We start from the raw sequence: 12,856 nt of genomic DNA, 5'->3' as shown, positions 1-12,856 counted from the left end.
TTGATGTGACAAGCCATTCAATCCTGGAATCATTTTCATGAACCTCCTTTGAACCCCCTCCAGTTGTAGCACAACCTTTCTAAGGTAAGGGGCCCAAACTTGCTCACAATACTCCAAGTGAGGCCTCACCAGTGCTTTATAAAGTCTCAACATTACATCCTTGCTTTTATATTTTAGTCCTCTTGACATAAATGCAAACTCTGCATTTGCCTTCCTCACCACAGACTCAACCTGCAAATTAACCTTTGGGGAATCCTGCACAAGGACTCCCAAGGCCCCTGCACCTCAGTTTTTTTTGTATTTTCTCTCCATTTAGAAAAGAGTATTTTGTATTTTCTCTTGTTTCATTTCTTCTACCAAAATGCATATACTCTATCTGTCATTTCTTTGCTCAATCTTCTAATCTAAGTCCTTCTGTGGTTTCTCTACTTCCTCAAAACTACCTACCCTCCACCTACCTTCATATCATCTGCAAACTTCGCAACAAAGTCACCAATTCCATCATCCAAATCATAACGTAAAAAGAATCAGTCCCAACACAGTCCCCTGTAGAACACCACTAAGTTATCGACAGCTGGTCAGAAAAGGCTCCCTTTATTCCCACTCTTTGCCTCCAGCCAATCAGCCACTGCCTTATCCATGCTAGAATCTTTCCTGTAATATCATGGGCTCATAGCTTGTTAAGCAGCCTCATGTGTGGCAACTTGTGAAAGGCCTTCTGAAAATCCAAGTATACAACATCAACCAATTCTCCTTTGTCTATCCTGCTTGTTATTTCTTCAAAGAATTCCAGCAGATTTGTCAGGCAAGATTTTCCCTTGAGGAAACTATACTGACTTTGGCCTATTTTATCACGTGCCTTCAAGTATCCTGAAACCTCATCCTTAATAATCGACTCCAACATCTTCCCTAGCACTGAAGTCAGACTAACTGGCCTACAGTTTCTTTTCTTCTGCCTCTCTCCCTTCTTGAAGATTCGAGTGACATTTACAATTTTCCAGTCTTCCGGTACCAAACCAGAATCTAGTGATTCTTGCAAGATCATTACTAATGCCTCCACAATCTCTTCAGCAAACTCTTTCAGAAACCTAGGGAGTACGCCATCTGGTCCAGGTGACTTATCTACATTCAGACCTTTCAATTTACCAAGAACCTCTCTCTAGTATTGGTAACTTCACAAACTTCAAGCCCCAGACACCTGGAACTTCCATCATACTGCTGGTGTCTTCCACAGGGAAGACTGCTGCTAAATACTCATTCAGTTCACCTGCTATTTCCTTATCCCCCATTACTACCTCTCCAGCATCATTTTCCAGTAATCCAATATCGCTCTTGCCTCTCTTTTACATTCTTATGTATCTGAAGAAACTTTTAGTACAGTATCCTCTTTAATATTATTATCTAACTTACTTTTGTATTCGGTCTTTACCTTTACCTTTTTAGTTGCCCTCTGTTGGTTTTTAAAAGTTTCCCAATCCTCTAACTTCACACTAATCTTAGCTCTATTATATGCCCTCTCTTTGGCTTTTATGTTGGCTTTGACTTCTCTTATTAGCCATGGTTGTTCATCTTTCCTTTAGAATACTTCTTTCACTTTGAGATGTATATATCCTGTGCCTTCTGAATTGCTTCCAGAAATTCCAACAATTACTGTTCTGCCGTCATCCCTACCAGTGTTCTTTTCCAATCAATTTCGCCAAATCCTCTCTCATGCCTCTGTAATTCCCTGTACTGATACATATGACTTTACCTTCTCCTTCTCAAATTTCAAGGTGAATTTGATCACATTATGATCACTTTCCCCTGAGGGCTCGTTGACCTTAAACTCTCTGATCAATTCTGGTTCATTGCACAAGACCCAGTCCAGAGTAGTTAGATCCCTAGTGGGCTGAAACATGAACTGCTCTAAAAAGTCATCTCTTAAGTACTCAATGTCACCTATGTCACCACTTTCTAATGACACAACCTTGAGATTCATCTCCCAACAGTCAGCCATGTAACAAAGAAACCCAAAAGAACTTTTTTAAAAAAAAAGACCATTGAACACCCAATGTGCAAAGAGAAAAAAAAACCATGCAAGCAATAACCACAACAAATGGCATTCTGAACTGATGTCCACAAAGAGAGCCCGAGACCCATAGTTCAGCACAGAGCCGAGCAGCGAGCTGAACTGGCCCGTTCCTCACCTTGAGCCCCGACACACTGACCTTTTCAATCTGGTTCGGCACCTAATTCGACGTCCACACATCAGGTTCGGTCACCATGATAAGCTCTGGAGCCTGGAGCCCACTGCTTCGATTCGGCCTGCACCTGACTTTTCCAATCTGATAGGGTAAATGCAAGTGGTTTATTTCCAACTGAGGTTGGGCGAGACTAGAACTGCATGTCACAGGTTAGGGTGAAAGGTGAAATATTTAAGGGGAACATGATGGGGAACTTCTTCACTCAGAAGATGGTGAGAGTGTGGAACGAGCTGCAGGCAGAAGTGATGGATTCAGGTTTGATTTCAACAGTTAGGAGAAATGTGGGTAGGTACGTGGATGGGAGAGGTATGGAGGGCTGTGGTTTGGGTGCAGGTCAAGGGGACTAGGCAGATTTATAGTTCAACGCAGAGTAGGTGAGCAAAGGGCCTGTTTCTCTGTTGAAATGCTCTATGATTTTATGACTCTATTTATACGATACAAAGTTATCGTTCTGCTAAGCCTATACAGTGCTTTGGCAGGTCACTGTCTCCTAACATAGAGGGCACAGAAGTGCTCTCCAATCAAGTCTGGCCAACTGGAACAGCAGTAGTTAACAGTTGCCTGTGTTTGGGAGTAAATATGCAGAAAAGGCCATGGCTATTTTTGATTATCATTCTCTTTCAATGCCTCATCTCTGAATCTGTAGGCAGAAGGAAACTCTGAGACAACCTACTGTTAAACAAGTCTCCTGGGAAATAGACTAATATAACTGCCTCTCAACAAACTAGATACGTCTGAGACCTGATTAATGTTCAGGCCCAAAGAAACAGATTAGAAATGTGGGACCAGGCGACAGCACTGTCCTGATGAAGGGTCTCAGTTCAAAAGGGTCTCTTTATTACTCTCCATTAGAAGCTGCCTAACCTTCCGCCATTTGTGTGGGTTGCTCTGAAATGTTGGCTGTTTATGCCTCTCCAGAGACGCTGCCTGACCTGCTGAGTTCCTCCACCATTTTGTGTGTGCTTCTTCAGATCTCCAGCATCTGCAGAATCTCTTGTGTCTCAGGACAGCACCGTTCTCAGTCTTTTATACTCACACCAATCAAATTACACAAAGAAACGGCTGAAGTTTGGGGCAGATCTAGCTGCCATTCACATTTCACAGGCACTTGTTCCTGTACATATATAGGAACAGATCCGTGTTCGGCTGTGTGCTCCTATCACACCAGCTGATTGATGTAACGCTATCTACACACAAAAAGGGGACAGCTTGGCTATGGAATGTAAATGTTATACTAACCCTTTATCTACATATGTAAGCTATTCTAACGGCCACACTCAGTAACTTGTACGTTGTGCTTTATAGGATCCCATTTATATTTATATTGTGTCTTTATATGCTAGGTTTCATCCTGACTTACAATCATTTTGTTCTCCTTTTCACTCCGAATCAGAATCACAACCTGGTTTAAAATCACTGGTAAATGTCATCAAATGTGTCACTTTGCAGCAGCAGTACAATGCAATACATAATAATAAAAATATAAATTACAATAAGAAAAAAATATATAAAATTAAGTTAGTATTGCAAAAAGAAAATAGTGAGGTAGTGTTCATGGGTTCATTGTCCATTCAGAAATCTGATGGCAGGCAGGAAGAAGCTGTTTCTGAAATGTTGAATGTGTGTCTTCAGGCTCCTGTACCTCCTCCTTGATGGTAGTGATGAGAAGAGGGCATGTCCTGGGCGGTGGAAGTTCTTAAAGGTAGATACTACTTTTTTGAGGCATCGCCTATTGAAGATGTTCTGGATGCTGGGGAGGCTAGTTCCCGTGGTGGAACTGGCTGAGTTTACAACTTTCTGCAGCTTTTTCTGATCCTGTGCAGTGGCCCCTCCACACCCATGTACTGAAGAATGACAACAAACAATCTTTGGGTCAGATCAGGTTTGGTGGACTGATGTCACAGTAAGAATGACAATGTGACACAGTGGGAGTGTATGGGGTTGGGTACAGTGCCCAATCACATGAGGGTATCACTAGGTAATTTGAGGAGAGCATCATGTTGCATGCAGAGAGCGTCAGACATTCTGGGCAAATGACCAAGCTGCATTGGAAAAGGTCCAAGGCTACATGTGATCCAGATCACAAGAGGCCATTGGTGTAACTTTGCATTGGCTCCAACTGAGTTAAACTCAGTGAACTATCAGCAGGAATTTCCACAGGGACTCTCTGCATTCCCGGTGATGACCTCAGAGAAGGAAACTAACTGGGCTCCCTGCAGCATTCCTACTTGGCTCTGGACCTTTAAGATCAGCAAAGCACATGAGCTGTGGGGGTAGGGGTGGTGAGGGGACAGAAAAGAGCCACCTGATGCACAATATGAAATCCCTTCACACAAAGGCAACCGTCACTAGTAATGCAATCACAAAGGCAGACAGTGGAAGATTAAAGTGTTGGCTCTCAGCCATCAGTTCAAAAGAATGTTCTAAAAACCCTTATCTAAACACGAAAATGCCTAAATTAATCATAGACCTTATCACAGCTAAAAACAGCCCTGTCTATAAACTTAGCTTAAGTACATTATGGACTAGTTAATGAGTTGTTGTTTTAAGCATCTGTCAACACTCTGATCTCAAGCATGTATGCCTTCTATGGACAGATTGAGTGTTGTATGTCACTCTCCGTTGACTGCTGAATTCAAAGTTAGCCCAGCTCACTAATACCTATGTGATGTTCCTGACTCTCTCTGTCAGTGCAGTGAACATTAACAAGGAGCCCTGACCTCAGTGGAATGCTGACAGTCGCTCCGGGGTCCTGAGGCTGTCTCACCAATGGAATACTGTGGCATTGACCCAAGGACGGGATCTCTGTCTGTCTCTGTCTGTCTCTGTCTGTCTCTCTGTCTCTCTCTCTCTGTCTCTGTCTCTGTCTCTCTCTCTGTCTCTCTCTCTCTCTCTGTCTCTCTCTCTCTGTCTCTGTCTGTCTCTGTCTGCCTCTCTGTCTGTCTGTCTCTCTCTCTATCTCTCTATCTGTCTCTGTCTGTCTGTCTCTGTCTCTCTCTCTGTCTCTCTCTCTGTTTGTCTCTCTCTCTGTCTGTCTCTCTCTCTCATCTAAAAGATTAAAAGATTCAAGATTCAAAGATTCAAAAAACTTTATTGTCATTCTAACCGTACATCAGCTCTGCAGGGCAGAATGAGACAGCGTGTCTCAGGAGCAGTGCAATCATAACATAACAAACGCAACACTAAATAATAAATATTAAAACACAACAGCCACGTGTCAGTTAAAATCAGTTATAAGTCTTAAAATCAGCTATAAAGTCCTGTGTTTCCTACTTTAATGACACAGAACGTAGAACATACAGCACAGGACAAGCCCCTCGGTTCACAATGTTGTGCTGACCTTTTAACCTGCTCTAAGATCAATCTAACCTTCCCTCCTACATAGCCCTCCATTTTTCTATCATCTATGTAACTATCTTAGATGTATCTGCCTCTACCATCACCCATGGTAGTAAGTTTCACACAGTCACCTCACTCTGTGTAAAAATACTACCTTCGACATCCCCCGCTAAACTTTCTTCCAATCATCTTAAAAGTCTGTCTCTGTTCTTACCTTTTCCACCCTGGGAGAATGGCTCTGGCAGTTCACTCAATCTATGCCTCTTATGATCTTGTACATCTCTATCGTCACCTCTCGTCCTCCTTCACTCCGAAGAGGAAAAACCATAGATCACTAACTCTATCCTGATAAGACACATTCTCTAGTTCTGGAGAAAATCTTGCTAAATCTCCTCTGCACCCTCTCTAAAGCTTCCACATCCTTGCTATAATGAGGCGACCAGAACGGAACACAATATTCCAAGTGTGATCTAACCAGGGTTTTATAGAGCTGTAACATGACCTTGCAGCTCGTGAACTCTGCCCCCGACTAATGAAGGCCAACACACCACGCACCTTCTTAACCACCCTATCAACCTGCGCAGCAACTTTGAAGGATCTATAGGCATGGACCCCAAAATCTCTCTGTTCCACCACACTGTCAAGAACTATGCTATTAACCCTGTATTCTGCCTTCAAATTTAACCTTCCAAAGTGAATCACTTCACTCTTCTCCAGGTTGAACTCCATCTGCCATCTCATGGCATTGATTTAAAGAATAGGGTTCTCCCCAGTATCCTAGGAACAATATTTATCCCTAAACCAATGTCTCTCAAAGAGGTCATCCATCAGCATCCCATTGCTAGTTGTGGAAGCTTCTCGTACCCCATTTCCTACGTCACATCGAAAGTTCTCTACAATGGATCTTTAGGACGTTCCAGTAATCATGAAAGACACTACAAAAATGTAATTTCTTCCTTCATTCAAAAAAAACAAATTTATTTTAATCGAAGCTACCAACCTCCCACAATGATGTTGGAGAGGAAGTTTCTGGATTTAGATCAAAAATACATCCATTGAAATATATCACTAGAATGTTCAAAGTTCAGAGTAAATTTAGCATCAAAGTTTGTATATGTCACCATACACTACCCTGAGATTCATTGTCCTGTGGGCATTCACAGGAAAATAAAGAAACACAATGTAATAAAGAATTACGAAAAACTATACATAAATAAAGACTGATAAACAAGCAATGTGCAAAAGAAGACAAACTATGCAAATTCAAAGAAGTAACTAAATACTAAGTACTGACATGTGTTCAAAGTTCAGAGTTCAAAGTAAATTTATTATCGAAGTACATATATAACACCATATACAACCCTGACATTCATTTTCTTGTGGACATATGCCGGAGAGAATAAACCTACTCAATAATTCAGTAATAGAGTAGTAACCATAATAGAATCAATGAAAGACCACACCAACTGGGCATTCAACCAATGTGAAAAAAAAAGCATCTGTTTAAATACAAAAAGAAAAAAATACTAACTATATAAGCAATAAATATCAAGAACATGAGATGAAAGGTCCTTGAAAGTGAGTCCATTGCTTGTGAGAACAATTTAGTGATGGAACAAGTGAAGTTGAGTGAAGTTATTCCCTTTGGTTCAAGAGCCTGATGGTTGAGGGGTAATAACTGTTCCTGAAAGTCCTTAAAAATCGATCGGTTGTGGAATCCACCCAGCCAAGATGGTACTGGCAATATACGATAATGTTTTGCAGGCAGCTCACAAAACTTTAAGAATATTAGAACAGTGTGGTGAAATCTACTCAGTGGCTATTTTATTAGGTACACCTGTACATCTGTCGTTAATGCAAATATCTAATCATGAATCATGTGGCAGCAACTCAATGTATAAAAACATGCAGACATGGTCAAGAGGTCCAGTTGTTCAAACTAAACATCAAAATGGGGAAGAAATGTGATCTAATTGACTTTGACTGTGGAATGATTATTGGTGCCAGACAGGGTGGTTTGAATATCTCAGAAACTGTTGATCTACTGGGATTCTCACGCACAACCGTCTGTGAGTTTATAGTGAATGGTACGACAAACAAAAAACATCCAGTGACCAACAGTTCTGTGTGCAAGCACACCTAGTTAATGAGAGAGGTCAGAGGAGAATGGCCAGACTGGTTCAAGCTGACAGGAAGGTGACAGTAACTCAAATAACCACGCGTTACAACAGTGGTGTGCAGAAGAGCATCTCTGAATGCACAACATGTCAAACCTTGAAGTGGATGGGCTACAGCAGCAGAAGATCACACTGGGTTCCATTCCTGTACTTAATAAAGTCACTACTGAGTGTAAGTCCAAGACAAGAGATTCTGCAAATGGTGGAAATCCAGAGTAATATGGACTAAATGCTGGAGAAACTAAGCAGATCAGGCAGCATCTATGGAAGGGATTAAAGAGCCAACGTCTTGGGCTAAGATCTTGCATTAAGATATATTTCCAAGTGTGCATGGGTGATGATGGGAATGAAAGATTCAGGTTGTTATAAACACAGACGTGATCGAGCTTCAGATATTGACCTGATCGGAGCTGAGTATTTCTGACAAGATAAAGTGATTTTTTTTTAACATTATCTGCACATTCTGCAGAATGATACTAGTCCATTAACTGCTTTCTTTCGTACTGATGGAGCAAAAATGACTTCCGTAAGCATAAACAACTAGATCAATTAGCCCAGAGAAGAATGGAACTTTAATTATACAATACCACAGCACAATGCCAATTTAGCTCACGTTGATTAGCAGCAACAAGTTTGGTTAAAAATTAAACGTTTCATTGCACAGAACTCAAACTACTTAAGTTTGTATCTGTTCCATTGATATTTGAATGTAGTTGTTGCACAGTGTCACAGCCTCACAGCCCCAGTGACTCAGGTTCAATCCCGACCTCTGTCACTGTTCTCTCAGTGACCACGTGGGTTTCCCCCAGCTACCCAGTTTTCCCCTGATGTCCCAAAGGCATGCTGGTAGGTGCATTAATTGTCCGGTAGGTAGGAGAGGATAGAATGATGGGGTTGATGGGAACATGGGGGAGAATAAATTGCGATTAGTGTAAAATGGGGATTCTCAACCTTCTTTAAGCCATGGACCTCTACCATTAATGGAGGGGTCTGTGGACACCAGGTTGGGAACCACTGGTGTAAAAGGTTGGTGTTGGACTCATGGGCCATGGAGCCTGTCCTGTGTTGCGGCTTTCCTTGGTCCTCACGTCATCACCTTTCACCAGAGGGCTCTATTGAGATAGCTTCTCCGAGGATTATCACCTTGTCATGGTGGAGAGGCTTGTGAGTTCCAGCGATCCCAAGAGCAATGCCAACAGAGCTTAGCTCCTGAATCGGTCACTCATGGCGGTAGGATCAAAGGAGAGGCTCCAGACGAAGAGCGATCCAACCAAGACCTCAGTGGTGGAGCTGGAGGAAGATGACAGCAGTGAAGGTGGAGGAAGGCTGTAGCAGTGATCTTACATTCAATGCTCCTGGACCCTGACCCTGATCTGTCAAGGACTGTGTGGTGGAGGCCCCTGCATCAGCCTCCCCTCCCACCACGTTAAACAAACTCAAACACGGACATTTTCTGTTAAGGAAATCCATCCTAAACAGCCCCTTAGGAGAACATCATACTTGACTCGAGTGATCACACCACTTCCGCAAAAATTCAAAAAGTAAGCCAAGATAAATTAAAGCCATTAAGGTACATGGGAGACTTGGTAGATGAGATTCAAAGTTAGCTTGGTCACCGGAGATGGGACGGTTTTCGTCTGCCTGGAGGTCTGTGACCATTGAAGGATGTGTTTAAGGTGAGAGAGGAAAATTCAAAGGAGATGTTCAGGGCATGTTTTTTACACAGAGAGTTGTGGGTGCCTTGAACCTCCTGTCTGGGGTGGTAGAAGTTGAGCGAGCTAAAGGTTTCTTGTTTGGAGTGAAGGAGGATGAGAGGTGACTTGATCGAAGTTCACAAGACAAAACTATTGGAACTGGAACTATGGTTTGAAACATAATATTAAATGTCACGCCTTCGAGCAGAAATGGATCTTCCTTCAACAAGATAGAGATCAAGTAGACAGCATTTTTCCAGTGTGGAAATGGGTAATACAAGGGAGCATAATTATTTTGTGGTGATTGGAGGAAAGTATAGGAGAGATGTCAGAGGTTTTTGCGTAGAGAGTGGGGGGTACATGGAATGCTCTGCTGGGGGCTGTGATAGAGGCAGATACATTAGGGACATTTAGGAACCTTTTAGATAGGCACATAGATGATTAAAAAAATGGAGGCTATGTAGGAGGAAAGGGTTAGATTGATCTTAGGGTGGGTTATAAAGCTGGCAGAATATCGTGGGTGAAGGGTCTGCACTGTGCTATAGTGTTCTATGTTCTAAGTTCTCATCAAACACAGCTTGAGAGGCTGATTCATCACCAGCTCACCAGGGAATCAAGGAAAACCAGTTCAGAACAGGGAAGTGGTGCCGAGGCCAAGGTTCCTGTTTCCCTTTCTCTTGCCTTTCATTCCACCTTGAGTAGACCAAAGTATTCAATTTATAATTCCTTTGTCGGACATACCCTTTCCTTCTGGCTCCGGGATTTATTTCGCCTCGTGATCTGCACTGTGCTCGGCAGCATTTCCTGTCTTCATTTCAGATCTCATTCTTTTCCTCTGAGTACTGCTTGAAAATCACCCTGTTGAATGAAAGTTCCTTCCTGCAAACATGACCTTATATATTACTCAACTGTTTCTGACAATAATCATAAAAGCACCTTATTATTTGTTAGCAGCACCCACAAAATGCTGGTGGAACGCAGCAGGCCGGGCAGCATCTATAGGAAGAGGTACAGTCGATGTTTCGGGCTGAGTTGTGAGTTTATTTATGTGTTGTGTGTGAGTTACATGAACTGTGTTATATGTACTTGGTCTAGACGAAGGTTATTTTGCTTGGTGGCATACATGTGTATTACGTAGAACATAGACACCTGCAGTACATTACAGGCCCTTCGGCCCACAATGTTGTGCTGATTATGTGACCTACTCGAGAAACTGCCTAGAATTTCCCTACTGCATAGCCCCTATTTTGTTGAATGATGATAAACTTGCACTTGAACCCACTGCTTAAAAGATGTTAAAATCCCCTCTTCTATTTTCGAATGCCTCCCTGGTCATATCCCTGAAGAAAGGTCCCGGCCGGAAATTTCGACTGTTTATTAATTTCCATTGATGCTGCCTGACCTGCTGAGTTCCTCTGGCACGTGTTGTGTGTTGCTTTGATTATGTTGGCAGTGCTGATTTGTTTTTATTTATTTATTTAGAGATACAGTGTGAAACAGGCCCTCCGAACCAACGAGCTGCACCCCCCAGCAACCCACTGATTTAACAAGCCTAATCAAAGGACAATTTACCATGACCAATTGATCCACTAAACAGCATATCTTTGGACTGTGGGAGGAAACCAGAGCACCCAGAGGAAACCCATGCAGTTGTGGGGAAAATGTACAACTCCCTTACAGATGGTGCTGGAATTGAACTCTGAACTGTATTAATATTGTGTTAACCACTACACTACTGTGGTGTTAGTGAGGCAGCAAGAAGGGAAGACAGAGTATCCTTCATGAAGACCTGCAGCCTCCTCTCTTCCAAAGAGAACAGCCTCACCTTCTTGAAACTATTTGTAAACTTTGTCCTTTCATGACATCATCCACAGTGTCTGCCTTCATATCCTCTATAGGCTGGTTTGGAACTGAATCAAATGAACACCCAGCCCCTCCCTACAACCAGCCTGAACTGGATGAGCTGGGTAATTATTACTGGGTGCAGATCAAGCCTGTTATAGTTTTATTGCTCAATGTCACATTCAATCATATGGATGCTCACTCCCAAACCCCTGAGAGTCCTCTAATGCAATTAGAAAAATGCATTCAGTTCATTGCCTGCTGAAATCTTTAGATGTCACCTTCAGTTTTGTGGAGACTTGCTTCCAGACCCTTGAGGATTATCTAATGGAATTAGAAGATACACTGCATCCATGATAAGGAGCAATGAGACGTGTGTTTGAAAATAGTACAACCACATTTATTGAGCTTTGGTCAGTAGAGAGAGAGGATATGCTGGTTACTCTGATTCAATACATTAAGCATAAGGAACACAATAAATTTACAGTGCCTATAAAAAGTATTCACTCCCTTGGAAGTTTTCATGTTTTACTGTTTTACAGCATTGAACCACAGTGGATTTCATTTGGCTTTTTTGACACTGATCAACAGAAAAAGACTCTTTCCTGTCAAAGTGAAAACGGATCTCTATAAAGCGACTGAAATTACAAATATAAAACACTAAATAATTGAATGCATAAATATTCACCCCTTTAATATGACACAGCAAATCATTATTTGTTTTAGAAGTCATATGATTAGTTAAATGGGGATCACCTGTGCAGTTAAAGTATTTCAATTGATTGTAGTAAAAATACACCTGTATCTGGAAGGTCTAACTGCTGGTGAGTCAGTATCCTGGCAAAAACTACACCATGAAGACAAAAGAACAGTCTAAGAAAATCCTGTGAAAAGTTTTTGAAAAGCACAAGTCAGGAGATGGATACAAGAACATTTCCAAGTCACTGAATATCCTTTGGAGTACAGTTAAGTCAATCATCAAGAAATGAAAGAATATGGCACAGCTGTAAATCTGCCTAGAGCAGGCTGTCCTCAAAAACTGAGACTATGCAAGAAGGGACTAGTGAGGGAGTCCACGAAGAGATCGATGACAATGCTGGGGGAGTTACCAGCTTCAGTGGCTGAGATGGGGGAGAGACTGCACATACAACAACTGTTGCCTGGGTGCTTCACCAGTTGCAGCTTTATGGGAAAAGCCACTATTGGAGAAAAAAAAGACATGAAATCTTGACTGAAGCTTGCCAGAAGGCATTGGGAGACTCTGAAGTCAACTGGAAGGAGGTTCCATGGTCTGATGAAACCAAAATTGAGCTTCTTGGACATCAGACAAACCATTATGTTTGGTGTAAGCCAAACACTGCACCTCATCAAAACCACACCATCCCAGCTGTGAAGTATGGTAGTGGCTGCCTTATGCTGTGGAGATGCTTCAATGCAGCAGGATCAGGAACTTTCGTGAAGGTAAGGGGTAAAATGAATGCAGCAAAATACAGGGAAATCCTGGAGGAAAAACCTTTGACATGAAAGAGCTAGTGCAGAAATCTCTGGATGACTGCCTGTG

At 42.1% G+C, this 12,856-nt stretch overlaps 1 long non-coding RNA gene across 1 annotated transcript in view; it reads right to left on the bottom strand.

Annotated features, from left to right (window-relative positions):
* LOC140188602 (uncharacterized) overlaps window positions 1-12,856 on the bottom strand; it is a 57,559-nt gene that overhangs the window by 19,150 nt on the left and 25,553 nt on the right. The window contains exon 2 of the long non-coding RNA XR_011883337.1: window positions 2,208-2,324. This is a non-coding gene — a long non-coding RNA (uncharacterized lncRNA). The remainder of the gene's footprint in view (window positions 1-2,207; window positions 2,325-12,856) is intronic.

The sequence above is a fragment of the Mobula birostris genome, chromosome 27, assembly GCF_030028105.1.
Source record: "Mobula birostris isolate sMobBir1 chromosome 27, sMobBir1.hap1, whole genome shotgun sequence".
Taxonomy (NCBI): Eukaryota; Metazoa; Chordata; class Chondrichthyes; order Myliobatiformes; family Myliobatidae; genus Mobula; species Mobula birostris.
This window is presented reverse-complemented; position numbering and strand designations above follow the sequence as displayed.